The 16701-nt window shown below is 46.1% G+C and overlaps 1 long non-coding RNA gene across 2 annotated transcripts; it reads right to left on the reverse strand.

Moving 5' to 3' along the window:
- Positions 1-8: 8 nt before the first annotated feature.
- LOC119087179 lies at positions 9-6524 on the reverse strand. 2 transcript variants are annotated; one of them, XR_005090623.1, is made up of 5 exons: positions 6052-6524; positions 4299-4445; positions 3097-3256; positions 1412-1542; positions 9-560 (listed from the first exon to the last, which is right to left on the reverse strand). It is a non-coding gene; the product is annotated as an uncharacterized LOC119087179 (long non-coding RNA). The 2 variants fall into 2 exon arrangements; XR_005090622.1 differs by lacking the exon at positions 6052-6524 and adding an exon at positions 5581-5949.
- Between the last annotated feature and the right edge of the window lie 10177 nt (positions 6525-16701).

Below are 16701 nucleotides of genomic sequence, written 5' to 3' on the forward strand. Positions count from 1 at the left end.
CACATGACCCCTGCCAATCACACAAGCCTCAGGACCCACAATTCACTCATTCAAAGCTCTGTGCATAGCATCCTACCTATCATAATGACATGAAGGTTTGATATGTTTTTGACCCATTTCTCTCATTGGACCGCAGTTTCAAGCAGAGCAGCAAGCATGTTTTGCCAATAATTTAGTTTCTCAGAAGAGGCTAACTTCCCAGAAGTACTTGTGCATGGACACTGAAGTGAATATCTCAGATGGCACGAGGTGGGTGGCTGGATGGGAGCATGGATGAGTAAGGTGATGGGTGAAAGCACAGGTGGTGGATGGGCAGACAGAGAATCCAATGGGCAAATGGTGCCAGACCTTAGCCTGACCCACCTACCTGCCCCTACCTCTTGTTGCTGGTTTTGGAGGTCACTGGTCTCTTCCTCTTGGCCCTCACACATCAATTTCAATGCCTCCAAGCGGTGCTTCAGCAGAACCCAATCCTCTGTCCGATTCTTGTTCTCCTGCCTCAGCATGGCTCCCTGGCCTTAAGCTGAGTGTGTTCCATTAGGACCTGGCTGTGCAGACCACTGGAAAAGACCCTCTGTAGAGTAAGGTCCTGCCAGTCCCCTTCTGCCACCCCTGCCTCCAGGATCCATCCCGACAAATACCCCAGGTTCTCAGGAAGACGTAGCCCAGAGCCCAACATAGCCATGACAGCTACACTCAAAAGGCCAAAAAGAGAGCAGCTGATTAAAAAAATCGAAATACTTCAGAAAACCCCAACACCAATAGGGATCCATATCCTTTCAAAAGAAAGAGGAGTCCCTCAATTGTCCTGAACATCAGCAAGTAGTGGACAAATGCCCTCTGAGAGAGGACAGGAGACCCAAGGGGAGTTTATTCTATCTACACTTTCCACAGAAACCAGATCTGTAAGCCTGGGCCTGAGTTCCCAGATGCCCAGGGTAGCCTGACATTCCCCTCACAGTGCAAATTTCTTTTCTTTTCTTCCTCTTTGCTTTCCTTTTCCTTTCTTCCTTTCTTCTTTCTTCCTTCCTCTCTCTCTTTTTGTTTGTTTGGTTTTTGAAACATGGTTTCTCTATTTAACAGTCCTATCTGCCCTGGAACTCTCTGTAGACCAGACTGGCCTTCAGATCACAGAGATCTGCCTACCTCTGCCTCCAGAGTACTGGAATGGCACCACCACAGCTCAGTTTGCTCTTCTACCTAGAGGCTCCTGAGGCTCCAGGACAATGGTGGAGGAGTGAATAGTCTCTCTCATACTTAGCAAAACTAAGTGCAAGAGACACAAGTCAAAGAGATGCTTGCTAAGGTGCAAAAAGGACAGAACCAGAGCTGAGCACTCTCCAGTGTAGAGAAAAGGAAGGCAGAGATTGCCACTCAACAACTATTGGGGTCCATGCCATCAGGCACTTACCGATAGAAGACCGTCAGATTGGCAAGCTCATCCACTTCTCTGAAGCCTCGGTGTTCTCATTCTGCAATCTCTGTAGGTCAGTCATGACCTCCTCATGCTCCATCTTCAGATCTTCATACCAAGTATTTGGCCTGTGGCAGGGCATGGCACCAGGAACAAAGAACTTTATGAATATAGGCCTCAGGGATCATGTGAACACAAGCTGTTGTCCTGATCTACCACAACACAGTGGAGGCCTCAGTCTGGCTACTATGTACTGAAACTTCCTGATGCTTAATTAACTTGTGAACCTGGCCCCAGGCCAACAGAGGCTGGGTGTTCAGATGGAGGGTGTCCTTGGGGCATGAGCCCACTCAGTAGACCTGGAGAGACAGTCTAGCTCTCTGTTCCCAGGAGTCTATGCTACAGGTCTTGGCCCACAAGAAACCTGTAATGATGTTTCTCTTGTTTCAGGACAAAGATTCTTTTTTTTTTATTTTTTTATTTTTTGAGACAGGGTTTCTTTGTGTAGGTTTTCACCTTTCCTGGAACTCAGTTGGTAGCCCAGGCTATCCTCGAACTCACAAAGATCTGCCTAGCTCTGCCTCCGGAGTGCTGGGATTAAACACGTGTGCCACCCACCACTCCCTGGCTTTTTTTTTTTAAGATTTACTTATTTATTATGTACACAGTGATCTGTCTTCATGTATGTCTGCATGACAGAAGAGAGCACCAGATCTCACTATAGATGGTTGTAAGCCACCATGTGGTCACTGGGAATTGAACTCAGGACCTCTGGAAGAACAGCCAGTGCTCTTAACCTCTGAGCCATCTCTCCAGCCCCAGGACAAGGATTCTTTATCCTGGGTCACTACTACTGCTCAGATGGACAGAGCACATAATTCTGGAGAAGAGACCCAACATCAGGACAGCTATAAAAACTCCCCAAGGGATTCCTGTTTGGCATCAAAGTGAGCACATAGGACAAGAGCAGAGCTGCTTAAAGTGAGGATCACAGATGTCATATCAGCACTGGCATCACCTGTAAAGTGTGAGATAGGTAAATCATCAGGCCCACCATAGACACCTGACTCCCAGAGTCTGTAGGGACACACAAACCTGCAAATGCATGTAAACACACATACACAGACACACACACACACACACACACACACACACACATACACACAGACACATGCTGGCACACATGCAGCCATGAATGCAGGAGAGAGAGAGAGAGAGAGAGAGAGAGAGAGAGAGAGAGAGAGAGAGAGAGAGAGAAAGGCAGAGAGTGCAAGAAAGAGTGAAGGAGAGGAGAGCACACATGGGATACTGAAGAAAAGTGAGGAGCAATATTGTCCAAGAGTATAACTCACAAGAAATAGAAAAACAGCTTCTCACACAAGCCATGTCATGGACTTTTCAAATGCATGCTGGGAACTCAAACAATACTGCAACAGTCCCTGAGTTGTGTGACTCAGACTCCAGGCTTGGGTTTTCATTGGAGGAAGCAGAATATTTAGGAACCCCATCTACCTCCCGCCCAGGTTTCAAGTTCTGCCTCTATTGAGAGGCATTTAGGGACATGAAGTAGGGCATAGGAAACCCTGAGGGTTCAAGCTCCTAAAATCCAAGATGTTAAAATGAAGATGAAGGTGACTTTGCAGATGCAAAATTGACACCAGGAAGGTTGAAACAAGAGATACCTATTGTGCACGGGTCCTTTCCTGATGAAGAATAGTTGATCACGCAGCTCATTTCTCTCCCTTGTCACCAGCTGCAGCTCCATGTTCAGCCTCTGCATCTCCTTTCTCATCCCTTTCTTGGTGAGGAGGGTTGGGTGGGATGAGGGCTCCATAGCAGCCTCTGTGGGAAGATGAACACAAGTGAACTTGCATAGTGACAAGGCATAGAGGATGGACAGACCACCCTGAGGCCCAAACAGAAAGATCACGTCAGCAACCCAGTGACAACCCACATATTTCAGGCCAGGTGAAGATGTACCCTTTGTGGATCTCAGCTTTCCCATCATTCTGTAGAAATGTGGCTATGTAAGCAGCCAGGGGTTTCCTCTGCCTCCCTACACATGCTTCAGGGAACACAGAGATGGCTTCTTCGGGCCAGTTCACAGCAGCACAGGATTCAACATGCCAGAGCCCTGAAGTCTGCCTGTGTTTTCAGAAGCCAGGAGAAAAATAACACAGTGCACAAGTACTCAGGCACTGTGGACAGTCCAGATCTCCTACCTGGTCACTCCAGGCTCATGGCTGAGATTGAAATGTCATGCAGTGACACAACATGCTTAACAGACTCACCAAGTCATCCAGCTGCCAGCCCAGAACATGCAGAGTTCACACGAAGGAGCCAATCTCTCCCCTGGTCCCACATCTCTACAGTTGTTTGACTACACTAGAGATCTACCTTCCATCCTCAACTGATGATTCAGAACCCTAACGGACCACTGTCAAGGAGAGGTGGTCAGAGGAGTCTGCTGGACAGCCTGACAACATGATGTCTTGGCCAGAAGCACTTGTCTCTCCATGTGACTAGTGTCGATAGCCACTGCACCTAAAGGAAACTTCAGAAGCTGAAGTGCAGTGATGCCTGGCCTAGGCTGGCGACACATTAGTCCCTCTGCCTCCTGCTTGTCTCCTTCTGTCCTCTCATTACACCTCCAAGACTCAGGAAAGGTAAAAGATAAGCATGCCCAGCATAACAGCCTAGACCTTACTGGATCCTGGCTTAGAGGAGGCACACACTAATGTTCTGGACCCTGGATTTTGGGAATTATGAGAAGCAGGAAAGTCCATTTGCTTCTCAGAGGTTCCAGCTCCTGTGCCCCATTACTGGAGGGCCCAGTTCTAGCCCACTTCCTCCAGGAAGCCACCATCTCCTGCCTAGCATTCACTGTGTCTTCCCCAGAAACCCTTTTTGGTTGTTTTCCTCTGAGACTCAAGGCCAGCCTCCTTCTGTCTCTCTCTCTTCTCCGTATATTCTTCATTCTCTCTTCCAAGAAGACTCCTCATTCTTGCCAGCAGCATGTCTATGCTCTACCCTGTAGGTGGAAGGAATGCCCTGAATGCACTTGATGTTGCTACAACACTGGTGACATCACAGGGGATGCCAAGATACAATAGAATGCCCATGAGAGTTGGGGATTTAGCTCAGTGTTAGAGAGCTTGCCTATCAAGCACAAGACCCTGAGTTTGATCCTCAGCTCTGGAAAAAAAAAGAATGTCCAGAGAAGGGACTGCTGATGTCATGGTGAACAGCCTTTGCCACCATGATAATTAGTTCTCCCATAACTGACCAGAAGCCCAGTTTCACTTTCTAGGACCTCTCTTGGAACATAGAGGAAGCAATTCAGCACCTCCTCCTTCCTAACCCTAGTTCTCTTAGTTTCATTGGAAGCCCCATAGTACATCCCATGTTGGGAATTTAGCCATACTATAAAAACATTGCCCAGGAAAGTCCTATTCCTTCTTCAATATCCCTCTATTCATCAATATGAGCATTTAAATAGTATAGAAACACAGATGATACCCCAACTCCTTTCATTCAGAGTTCTAATTTGGATGGAGTTCAGACACTTACATTCCTGATGAGTACCATGGTATACTATCCAAGGCCCAGATTTGTTATAGGACTGGGTGTAGACATGCAATGTGTTGCTGTCAGTAAGAGATCCTGCCCAGAACCTCTCTCTGTCCATAAGAGACTTTAGAGGAACCACCCCTCTTCTTCCTCAAGACTGTTGTTGTACAGCCTTCACTCGGAGCCACAGAATACAGAGCTCTTCAAAAGGGACTCACATTACTAGGAAACTACAAGTTTCTATTTCCCGTGTGTTTAAGGTGGTTAAATTCCAATAGACAGTGCTTAGCCAGGGACTAGCCATCACATCCTGGACCTCACATCCTAGGTGCTTTCCCAGGAATTCATTAAAGCTGGTTTTCTTGGTTCTACAGCTTCTGGTTTCAAAGTAAAATAACAACAAACACTGTATATCTCTCAGACAGAACAAATAAATAACAGTAATGTAATTGTGTGAGCACATCAGTGGGAAATGAAGTCTAACTGAGGAGTGGAAACCAGGACTGTGTCCTGACCTCTGTGGGTTAGACAGAGGAAGGATTGGGTGCATGTTAGCCTTCTCTGCAGAGACATGGTGAGGTGGAATGGACACTGACCAGGCTGAACAACCGTCCTGAGCCCCTGCAGGTCTGGTTACAAGCAGACTCCCAGTCAACCTTCCAAGGAGCTCCTGCTGAGGCCATGGTCTTTGTCTGACCCTCTGCACCATTTCAGGTCATGCAGGCATCTGTCCAGGGCATACATAGTTCTTCCATTCAGCAGCTGACAGGACAAGAAGCCAAGGTCAGGAGTGGTGATCACCTGCCATAAAATATGTGACAAAAATTATGTAGAATTCACTTGTGTTTAAAATCAGTGGCCCTCTGTATAGTTTTGGGTCTATGTTAGCCTTGTGCAAGAGCTTTATGAGCCCAGTTCCTATATTCATTGGGTTTTCCATGATGATGCCTTGGACACGCCTGCAACCAACCTGAACTGAGGTCAGAGAGCTGGAGTCACAGAGTGGAGAAAACATGACGGAATCAGGATTGCAGACTTGGGGTCTGAGGTCCAGCTCTATCACTTACCACTTGGCTGAACCTGGCTCCTCATGTTCCTTCCCATGTATGTACCCTAGGAGGATGGCCAAGGAACACTGTCTCTAAATGACAGTGCCTGCCTCAGAGTAGCAGGTCACCAGAAGCCAATTCAGCTCAGCCAGTTCTCTGCAACAGGAATAAAGATCAGGAGATAGACAGCCTGTGAGAGACTGCTTAGACAGCAGGATCCCTGCACATGGTCAGGAGGTGGTGACTTTGCCACCTGCCTCCTTAGCTTAGTGCCCAGAAGAAAAGATGCCAATGGGGCCGGAAGTGCAGGGCCAGGGGCAGCATGGTTCTTATCAGACACTGGAAGGCAGGTTGTCACTGACTTCCAGAAAGGATGGGGATTTCTTCCTCTCCTGGCTGCAGTTCAAGTCTGTCTGTCATTCTTTTTTTCCTTCCTTCCTTGCTACCTTCCTTCCCATGGTTCCTTCCTTCTTTTCATTCCTTCCTTACTTCTTTTCTTTCTTTTTCCTCCCATCCTTATTTCCTACCTTCCTTTTTTCCTCCCTCCCTCACTTCCTTTCTCCCTCCCTTCCTCCTTCCCTTCCTTCCTTTTTTCCTTCTTTACTTCTTTCTTTCTTTCTTCTTTTTTTCTTTCTTTTCAGGCTTCCCTGGAACTCAGAGATATTTCCATCTATGCTTCCAGTGTTCTAGTATTAAAGATGTGAGCAACCACCACCCACATGCAGGCCAAGAGTATAGGACTCTATGTTAGGTCTCTGATTTGACAGGAAGGAAGCAGGAGGTAGATGTATTCTAGTCTGATGACAAAGACAACTTGTAGCTGGAATTTTCCTGCCTTGCCCACAGTCAGGACAAATCTTTGTCATCCGCCAGTCCCACAGCCACTCAGACCCAACCAAGTAAACACAGAGACTTATATTGCTTACAAACTGTATGGCCAAGGGAGGCTTCTTACTAACTGTTCTTATAGATTAAATTAATCCATTTCCATAAATCTATATCTTGCCACGTGGCTCGTGGCTTACCGGTATCTTCACATGCTGCTTGTCCTGGTGGTGGCTGGCAGTGACTCCTTCTGCCTTCCTTCTCTTTCTTTTCTCCTCTCTGTTAGTCCTGCCTATACTTCCTGCCTAGCCACTGGCCAATCAGTGTTTTATTATTTGGCCAATCAGTGTTTTATTATTTGACCAACACATTTGCCATTCAGAACATCCCACAGCACTTCCCCTTTTCTTTCTTTTTTTTTCAAAAAGGAATGTTTTAACCTTAACAAAGTAAAATTACATATAATTTGGGAATTTGGGCATAGCTTCTCTTACTACTTCCTGCTGGAGGGGGTTCTCTGTCTTATGGGGACACAAAGAAAATTTTAGGATTATGGAATAGTCCATGAGGCTGTATTGTCTGAGCCAGTTGCCTTCAAACCATTCTGGATGTTGGATCATCTGGGCCATGGTGTCATCGGAGACCTTTCAGGCTGTCTTGGCTGGTTAAACCTGTTGTATGTTAATCTGGAACAAATCCATAGCCTCTGGCTTTCTGTGGGAACAAAAGCAGAGTCTCCTTTCCAAAGCAACACATCCTTACATCCAAATTTTGAAGTCAAGATATCTTTAAAATACACATATTGGTTTAACTCAACATCTTTTACAATCAAATGTTTTTCTGCAGTTAAAAATCCCAAAGACAACACAATCCAGATTCTCTGCGTAATATTCATCTTTACGTGGCCTATTTTTATATTAATTTTATTGTCTCTTTAAAGACTTTATTTTTTAAAACTATGTATTTGTTTATATAACTGTATAAATCACCTTTTTTGTCTCTTTCAAGCCTACGTATATTTTACATACATTGTAAACTATTACATCTGAATCTGTCTTATTGTGAATCTATTGCTTTAAACTGCAGCATTTGTAAGACTGAAAGGGCGCTATGGCTGCTGGCTCTGCCCACCTCAGCTTCCCAACATGGCAGTGGTACTTTACCACCAGCTCTGGGAGCTATCGTGGGTCTATGCTTTTATCCAAGTAGCATGTAGCTCACAAACCTCTTTTTTTGTTTTGTACTAGCAAAGGCTAAATCCACCATGCAGCTTAATGTGCCACCTGCAGAGGCCTCATTCCCGCCATACTGCAGGTTGAGCGTGCACACCAGGAACCCACAAGTACCTCAAACTGGCAAGCTGCGGCTCATTTGAGAGAGACAATTAGGAAGCTGTTTTTAGCTCCATTTTAGAATCTTTTCTCAGGTTTTAGGTGGAAACTCTTGCCAACATGTTGGGCACCAACAACTTCAGAACAGAGAGGCAAAGTGTCAAACTAACCCCAACACACAGTGAGATCTACCACTGGGCTAGAGTGCTCCACACACATAGAGACAAGGGACATTTCCAAGTAGGGTGGTGGACAGAGGCTGCACCCAGGGGTCAGTGGTGGGTGCTAGGTTGAGTCCTGGTGTCTGACAGTGATACTCTGGCTTGTGCATGGGCTTCTCCCATTCTAACCCTCCTCACTCTTCTTTCACTTCATCTTGATGTTGTTTTGAAGACAGGGTCTCACTTTGTAGACTTGTCTGACCTGGAAATTGCTATGTAGAAGAGGCTGGGCTTGAGCTTACAGAAATCTGCATGCCTCTGCCTCCTGAGTCCTGGGATAAAAGGCATCCATCACAAGGCCTGGATTTCCCATTACCTTCTCTCTCTCTCTCCATCTTCAACCTGTGTCTCCCCATTTTCTGGGCTATGTGGCTCTTAAAATGATGATCAGTACCTCACTAGGTGGGAGGACCACAGACTACCCTACGGCCACACCTGGAGGCTCTTCCACTGTCTACCTTCTGTCAATCCTGGACAACATGTAGGCTGTTAGTCAATGTACAGCTTCAAGGACTGAAAGGTCTCCACTGGCTCAGGGTCCACATTTTCTTTATGGAACTGAAGGACTGTCTGCACTGAAAGGAGCTCACAGAATGGGGAGAGGGGGGCAGGGTGTCTTAGACTCTGGAGACAAATAATCCATTCATTCTGTAAGCCATAGGTCATCTACACTGCAAACCTACTGCATACTGCGTCTTTCTTGCACAAAGCAAGCAGCATCAAAGAGATGGTCAGTTGTCTTCTCAAAGGATGCCAGCATCAACCCACTCTCCTTCATCTTGGCCAGGCCAAACCTGGTGATAACCAGGTCTTCACCCTGTGCAAGGGAAGATGATCAGATGAGTCTCAAGCCACTCCAGGAAGTTCAAAACCAAAGCAGAAGACATTATCCCAATGCTAGAACCAACAGGAACAGCCAAGCAGCTATTCATGGCACCACTAAAAGCATGTGGTTTTTAGTGCAGCTTCATAGCCATTGGGGCTTGATGATCCTAAGGAAAAGGAGCCCTTCACATGTCAATTGTACCCAGATGCTGTGCCACACAGAATTAGGAAACTAAATTTTAAAAAGAGGGGTTGCTTCCCCTTTCCTATGATCATTAAGCTAATACTAGAAGAAATTTAGTTAATTCCTTCCAAGAAAAGAAACTGAATATACAACAGAGTCACACAGGACTGCCACTGTCAATATCTTATCATCTGAGGGAGGGCTTCATGAAGCCTCCCCTGAAGATTGATAGCCAGGTGGTCATTTTTGGGGGGTGGGGTGGGGACAGACATATTCTCCAATGGTGTAAAAACTGGTGAGGTGCCGTGGTTCAGTAAAGAACCTGTCCCTAACATCTGCCCTTGTAAGCAGCCCTAATGACATTCATTGTGTGGTTAAAAATAGGCATCAAAATAGAAGGACTAGGAGGAAGAGGAAGGGGCAACGGAAGTGGGAAGTGCACAAGAGAGGGTAACAGGAGTTGAATATGACCACAGTGTGTCAGGATATATATACATAAAAGGGTCATAATGAAATCCATGTTATGCTGTAACTGTAATTCTTGCTTAATAATTGTTTTGTTATATGTAATTTTACTATGTTAAAGTCAAAACCTTCCTTTTTGAAAAAAAGAAAAGAGAAGTGCTGGGGATGTCTTTCTTTATGCTGTGAATGTGTTACTCTGATTGATTGATAAATAAAACGCTGATTGTCCAGTAGCCAGGCAGGAAGTATAGTATATGCAGAATAAGCAACGAGGAGAATTCTAGAAAGTCAAAGGCTGAGTCAGGAGATGCTGCCAGCTGCTGCCGCCATGAGAAACAAGATGTAAAGTACCAGCAAGCCACAAGCCATGTGGCAACTTATAGATTAATAGAAATGGGTTACTTGGATCTGAGTGGCTGCGGGCCAGGTGGGACTGGAGAAAACTCCAACTACGTTATGCATAATTAATATATGCTAATAAATGCTTTTGAGTAAACATAATCAATGGGTCATGAGGAAGAGTACCCAAGGTTGTCCTCTGACCTCCACATAAACGGAGCTGCATCCACATGATTATGCACCCACATGTACATATGACAAATAGATATAAACCTGTATTGCAGATCCAGTGAAATACCATAACCTTTAAAAAAATCAAAGTCGAAGAAGACTTGCTGACACCCTCTCCTTCAGAGCTGCCATGGCCCCACCTGCTGTAGTTTATTCTTTGGTGCTGGAGATGAACCCAGGGACTCAGGGATATTTACCCTGACCTTGTTCTACATCTAAGCTACATCTCTGGTTCCATAATGTCCTCTACTGCAGGATAGGCTTATCAGGAAAGTGTAATGGAAACACAATGCACTACTGTATGGGAAGGAAGCAAACACCCATAGCAGCTTCCCTCTACACTCCTACCTGAGAGCAAGGTAATTTACTCTGTGTGTGTGTGTGTGTGTGTGTGTGTGTGTGTGTGTGTGTGTGTGTGTGCATGTGTGCTGGAGATCAAACACAGGGCCCATGCATGCTAGGCAAGCACTCTACTGCTGAGCCCCTAGCCCTACTCTCTGGAAATGTTTACAGACACAGCACTAGGAAGGGGTTAGGGAATCATCACACCAAGTCACCTGGGTGTCCTAGTTTTGGTAATGGCCAGATTGGCTGTAGAATAAAACTCAGGACATGGACAAAAGCTGTGTTCAAGTTTTTCTCCTCCAATGACTGGTTGTATTGAAATTCTCACATGGAGAATTTACTGAAACACCTGATCCCATCAGCACACATGGGTCTTTTGTTGGTGACACCTACTTCCTGTCCAGGTCAGTCCTCACAGAAGTGTACTTTCTATGCTGTATAAACTCTCTGGCTGTTTGTCAGACAGTGGATTTCAGGACCCCTGACAACCCGGAGCCTCCCTTCTCTCACACCTTGTAGGTCATCAGGTTGGAGAGCAGCATCACGAGCCTCCTGTCGATGCTCATGCCATGGTTGACCATCTTGTACTGGATCTTGTTGATGATGGTTGTCTGGGCAGCCTCAATGCCCAGAGTTTTCTCCACCTAGGGAGAGCTAGGAGTGAGTGGAGGCAGTCCCTTCTGGGAGCTACCTCACTACTAGTTCTTCCCATTTGACAAGCACAAAGCAAACACTGCTCTATTTGCCCAAGTAGATTGTTTTGTAATTGTTGGGGAAGCAAATCCCAGGGTCAGGAAACTGCTGGGTATTGGCTGAGGGTCCAGAAGCAATGGTACCTCATAGGTGTTACTGGAAGTCATCTGGGTGCCTTTCACACTATTGGTGGCCATGGCTGCCTGCAGGTTGTCACCTTCTACCAGAAGCTTGAACTTCTCCTTCCTGCTATGCTCGGCATATGGACAGCAGCTCTGGACACCCCCAGGGTGCCCTGTGCCACCCCCTACATTCAACACAGAATGCTTAAGATGCTGCAACCCCTAGGTCCCTACTGAGAGCCTCAGAAATAGGGCTGAAGAAAGGGCTGGTAACTAGTTCATGCCATTCTCAGCCCCATGATCACCACCAGTGTGTGTACTCCAGGGGTGCCTAGGTACTGCTGGGGTTAGGGGAAAGACGGTTCAGAGGACTGTGCCCCAACCTACAGTCAGCTTGAAGAGAGAGCAGAAAAGAGACTAATGGATAGAGTTGCAGTCTCAGAACTAAGGATAAGAGAAGAAAGGCCTTTGTGCAGCTTAGGCTTTTTGATTGTCTTAGCTCAGGAAACTTCATTGATTGGAAATCTGACATCCTGATGAAATGTTCTCGAATTTTCTATAAATGTAGGATTGAAGGATTGTGATCTGCTGAGCCAGAGCCTGGCTCCTCATAGACTGCATGTTCTCCCCTCCTCTGTCCCTCCCCCAGGCCATGATCCTGAAGGAGCAGTCTGTGATCCAGGACCACCCTGGCAGTTCCTGCCTCTCAGAGCTGGACCAGAGCAACAGCGCCCTCACCATGGCCCTGTGTGGCTCCAAAGGTGAGCTAAGTCCTCAGGGTTGGTTGTCTGCGTGCCCTGCCAGGGGTTTGGCTCTAGAACATGTCTTTGGTCGTAACATCACAGAAGCTCTTCATTTCTTTAAGTGCCTGTCTATAAATCATGGAGGACTGAGCTTTTGTTTGATTTGGGTGGGGGCAGTTAAGTTTTTTGAGAAACTGGTGGATAATTTGGCTGAGTTCCTGAGTTTGAATGTGCTTTGATTAAATTTGGCATTTAAAAGTTTAACCTCAGAATTTTCAGTAATAGATTTAGTGAAGTAACAGTCTTTTTTCTTTGGCGTGTTGATTTTGGTTTCCAATGCTCTTTATTAAAAATATTGATTTTTTCATTGCTGTTATTTTTTATTTTTGGCCTTGAGAAAAAGAAAGTGCAGTATTTTACCCTCATTTTGAGAAACCCACCAGAAAGAGGAATTTTTTTTTTTTTTTAATATTAGCGGGGCGTAGGTGCATTTCATGCAGGAGCCGCTAGGTGGCGGTCTAGCGAGAGGTCGCAAAGCAGCATGTGAGAAACCTCTCTGGACAGACCCCGTGGCAGAAGAGGAAGTGGCACGTGGGGCGGTGCTGTACAGTGGCGGAGGGACAGCGGCTGCTCTATGAGCCCTAAATCCAGAAGCGCCCGGGAAGCTGCATCGACAGTGGTTTCTGTAGTCGGAGCCCCAGAGGGCGCCTGGAAGCCGGCACCATGGTGAAGGAGCTGTTCTGGGAGACTGATGTAGCTAAGAAAATGGAAGACGCGGCCGGTGGCGGAGCCTGGGGTTCCAGGTGAGGGACAGTTGTGAAGGGAGCGGAGAGAGAAGTTCCAGGATGGGATTTCAGATCTTACCGGGTCCCTGAACTGCAGCAGAGAAAGTGGGATGGACCGAGCAGTGTCAGAACGGGCGTCCTGAGCCAAGATGCCACCTCCCGAAGCCCCGCGCTGACTCCTCTCAGGAACTTTTCCCTGGCACGAGGAGACAGTGTGTGCTGACCCGAGGTTGTCAGCTAGAAAGTGGGTTCACAGCGGCTAGGTGGCAGGCTGAGATCCAAGCTGCTGTTCTGGGCCTTCTGCTTCAGAGCCTAATTATTAAACGGTAGACCTTCCTTATGAGTTTGCAGGGTTTTTTCCCCCATAGATCTGTTTATTTTTCAAAGAACACGAGACAGTCCTGAGGCCAGTGTTGAGCACTAAAGATTCTGCATGAATGCAGCATTTGCTGCTTGGTCTAGCGGAGAGTAGTCAAATCAGCTATGGTTGCGGGAAAAGCAAGGACAAACAGAGGGGATCACGGGAGCACACATAATAATAAGTCCGGGCTTACCACAGACCAGGCCTTTCTCTAAAAGCATATTGGAGGGACAGGGTGGGCTGATAGAAGTCAAGCAGGGGACCTACAAGGAGTGTCAGACTCTTGAAGTGTTTGAACAGGACAGAGTTTGAGTAAGATTCCTCCTTCTGGGAGGCCATGGCAGGAATCCAGACTGGAAATGATGATGGCCTGAACTGGGGTGGGGCCTGAGGATGGGTGTAGGGACATGGAGAGAAGAGATTCAAAGAGCCTTAGTGTGTAAAGTCGAAAAAAGAGTAGAGATGGAGGTTAGAGAGAAATGAGATGGACATTTTATGTGCGTGGTTGACGTTTACTAGAACAGATGTGTGACCTGGGTGACCTCCAGCTGTTCTAAGTATCCACCCCTCCCAGTACTTCACACCCACCCTGTACACTTAAAATACTCTCTCACAGCAGCCCCAGGAAACTGTTAGAATGCAGATGAGGTCAATTGTGATGGCACAGGCCCATAATCCCAGCACTCAGGCCAAGCAAGGCAGGAGGATCATAAATTTGAGGCTAGCCAGAGCCACATAGCAAGACCCTTCATTTCAAAGGAAAACTAGATCTATGTCACTTGGACCTTCCAGTAGCTCTCTATTACACTGACACTTCATACTCCCCTGATTCCCAAGTCTTGCCCCCCCCCCCCCCGCGGCCTTACTAGAGCCACCCTGTACCCTTAGATAGCTGTCTGTGCCCCATTGTGCTGCTTGCATGTGGTTGCTTGACGATGCCCAGAGTGTGTGGGCCCAGGGATCTGTCTTCTGCTTCCAGTGTTCATTCTTCTAATTGCCTTATGTGTGAGCCCCTTTCCTACTTGGAATTCAGCTGGAAGGTCAGTTTTGTGGAGAAGCTTTCTGTGGAGACCCTATTGGGCCCCCAGACGACACCATTTCATGTCATTTTGATTCTCTACATCTTTTATGAACAGTCATCACTTCATGGGACATTGATTCCAACCCCCCAGCATTCACAGACACTAAACTGTGAGGATGTTAACTCCTTTATGCAAAGTGGCATGGTATCTCTAGATAATCTATTTGGCCTTGTAAATTGTTTGTGTTTTTGTCTGTTGGTTGGTTGGTTGGGGGTTTTTTAGAAAATAACGAAAGGGAGAAAGGCTGTACCTGTTCCCAGTGCCCCTGGGCAGGCTGTTGTGTCACTCTGGGAGAACTGCTCTTGCTAGTAAGTGGTTTCTAGACTTTGCAGTCCTCTGGCCTTTCAGTTTCCTGGCATGCCAGTGTCCTGTACAGCTCTGACAGATCCTCAACTGCGGTCTGGCCTCTGTTCTCTTCCTACCATTTCCCAATGCTCTTTAAGATTTCCTACCTTATTTTCTCAGATGGTAGGGAGGTGTTCATGGCAGGAAGGCGGGAGCTAAGGAAGGTGTTTGGTGAGGGCTCTACCCCTCTCCCTGGTTTGTGTCATCCCTGCTGCACCACAGATGCCTTCCATGCTCTGGGGTCCTAAGGGCAGTAGCTATTCAGATGCTTTTTTCTAACTTTGTTTCTCTCCTAGATCCCCAGAGAAAATGTTTGTTAAAGTCAACTTAAGTATAACATTTCATTATTGAAACTTAAGATTCAGTTAATAAAATCCCCAGAAAATTTAGTAAGTAGAAACCATGAGACATAATGACCATTTTTTATTTGTTTGTTTGTTTTTGAGCCTGAGTCTTTCTATGTCAGTGGTTCTCAGATTGTGAGTCTTGACCCCTAGGGGTCGAACAAACCTTTCACAGGCGTCACCTGAGACCATCAGAAAACACAGATATTTACATTACAATTCATAGCAGTAGCATAACTACAGTTATGAAGTCACAACAAAAATAATTTAATGGTTGGGGGGTCACCACAACTTGAGGAACTGTATTAAAGGGTCTCAGCATCAAGAAGGTTGAGAAACATTGCTCTATTTAGTCCTGCCTGTCCTGGAGATTACTATGTAGACCAGGCTGGCCTGCATGTGCCTTGAAAAGCAGGATTAAAGATGTGTGACACTTGCCCAGCTCCATTCTTGGGATTTTTAGATCTCTAGTAATTTGCAGAGTTCTTAATAAGTTAGTAATTCATATTTAAATATAATATAATATATTTGTCAATCTTTAAGAATTTCATACATACATACATACAATATATTTTCATCACGTTCACATCCTACTCTTCCTCTAAATCTCCTCAGATCCACTGCCTACCCCTTCCCAACTTCATGTTCTCTCTTTCTTTAACTAACCCACCAAGTCAAATTTATGCTGCCCATCTCTTAAGGGTATGGGGTCATCTGCTGGAACACAGTTAACCCACCAGGAGCCTCTCCCCTCCCTAAAAGCCATAAACTAGCAATGGCTCCTTAGCTAGGGTGGAGTGTTGTGAGCCCTTCCCCTCCTCCACAACATAACACTTACACTAATCAACTTAATTCAAAGGTAATATAAACTTATTAAGAAAAATTGATTGTAATAAAAAGAAAACAAACTCAGTAGTTAGGTGCTTGCGAAAGGATTTCATTTGACTATCCGGAACCCACATGTGGTCAAGGAGCCAGTATGGTGGTGTATGTTTATAACCCCAACTCTGGAGAAGAGGAGACTCGAAGAATCCTAGGGTTCACTGGTCAGCTCGCCCTAGGCAAGTCTCCAGCACATAGCAAGTTTGAGGCTGCGTGGGATCCTGTCTTCAGAAAAGCAAACATAGGGAAGGATAGATAACTGTATCTAGAGTTCCTGTAGAGTTCTGCAGCTGGTTTGATTCCAAAGTGTTGGCCCCTGGCTTTGATCTGCCTTTTGTGACTGCTACCTTTTGTGTCTAGTACCTTCTGTTTGAAGTATGTAAATCTTATCTGAGAGTTTCCTAAAGATTCAAAGTCTATGTGAAGCTTGGTTATGGGAGGACTCAGCAAACTGAGATGTCCTGTGGCTGGGAATTGCTATGGCATTTGTCTCTTTGGGGAGCTTCAGATAAGAGGTTTTGGTATGCAGAAATTGACTTGCTAGA

This window comes from Peromyscus leucopus, unplaced genomic scaffold (assembly GCF_004664715.2).
Source record: "Peromyscus leucopus breed LL Stock unplaced genomic scaffold, UCI_PerLeu_2.1 scaffold_1739, whole genome shotgun sequence".
NCBI lineage: Eukaryota > Metazoa > Chordata > Mammalia > Rodentia > Cricetidae > Peromyscus > Peromyscus leucopus.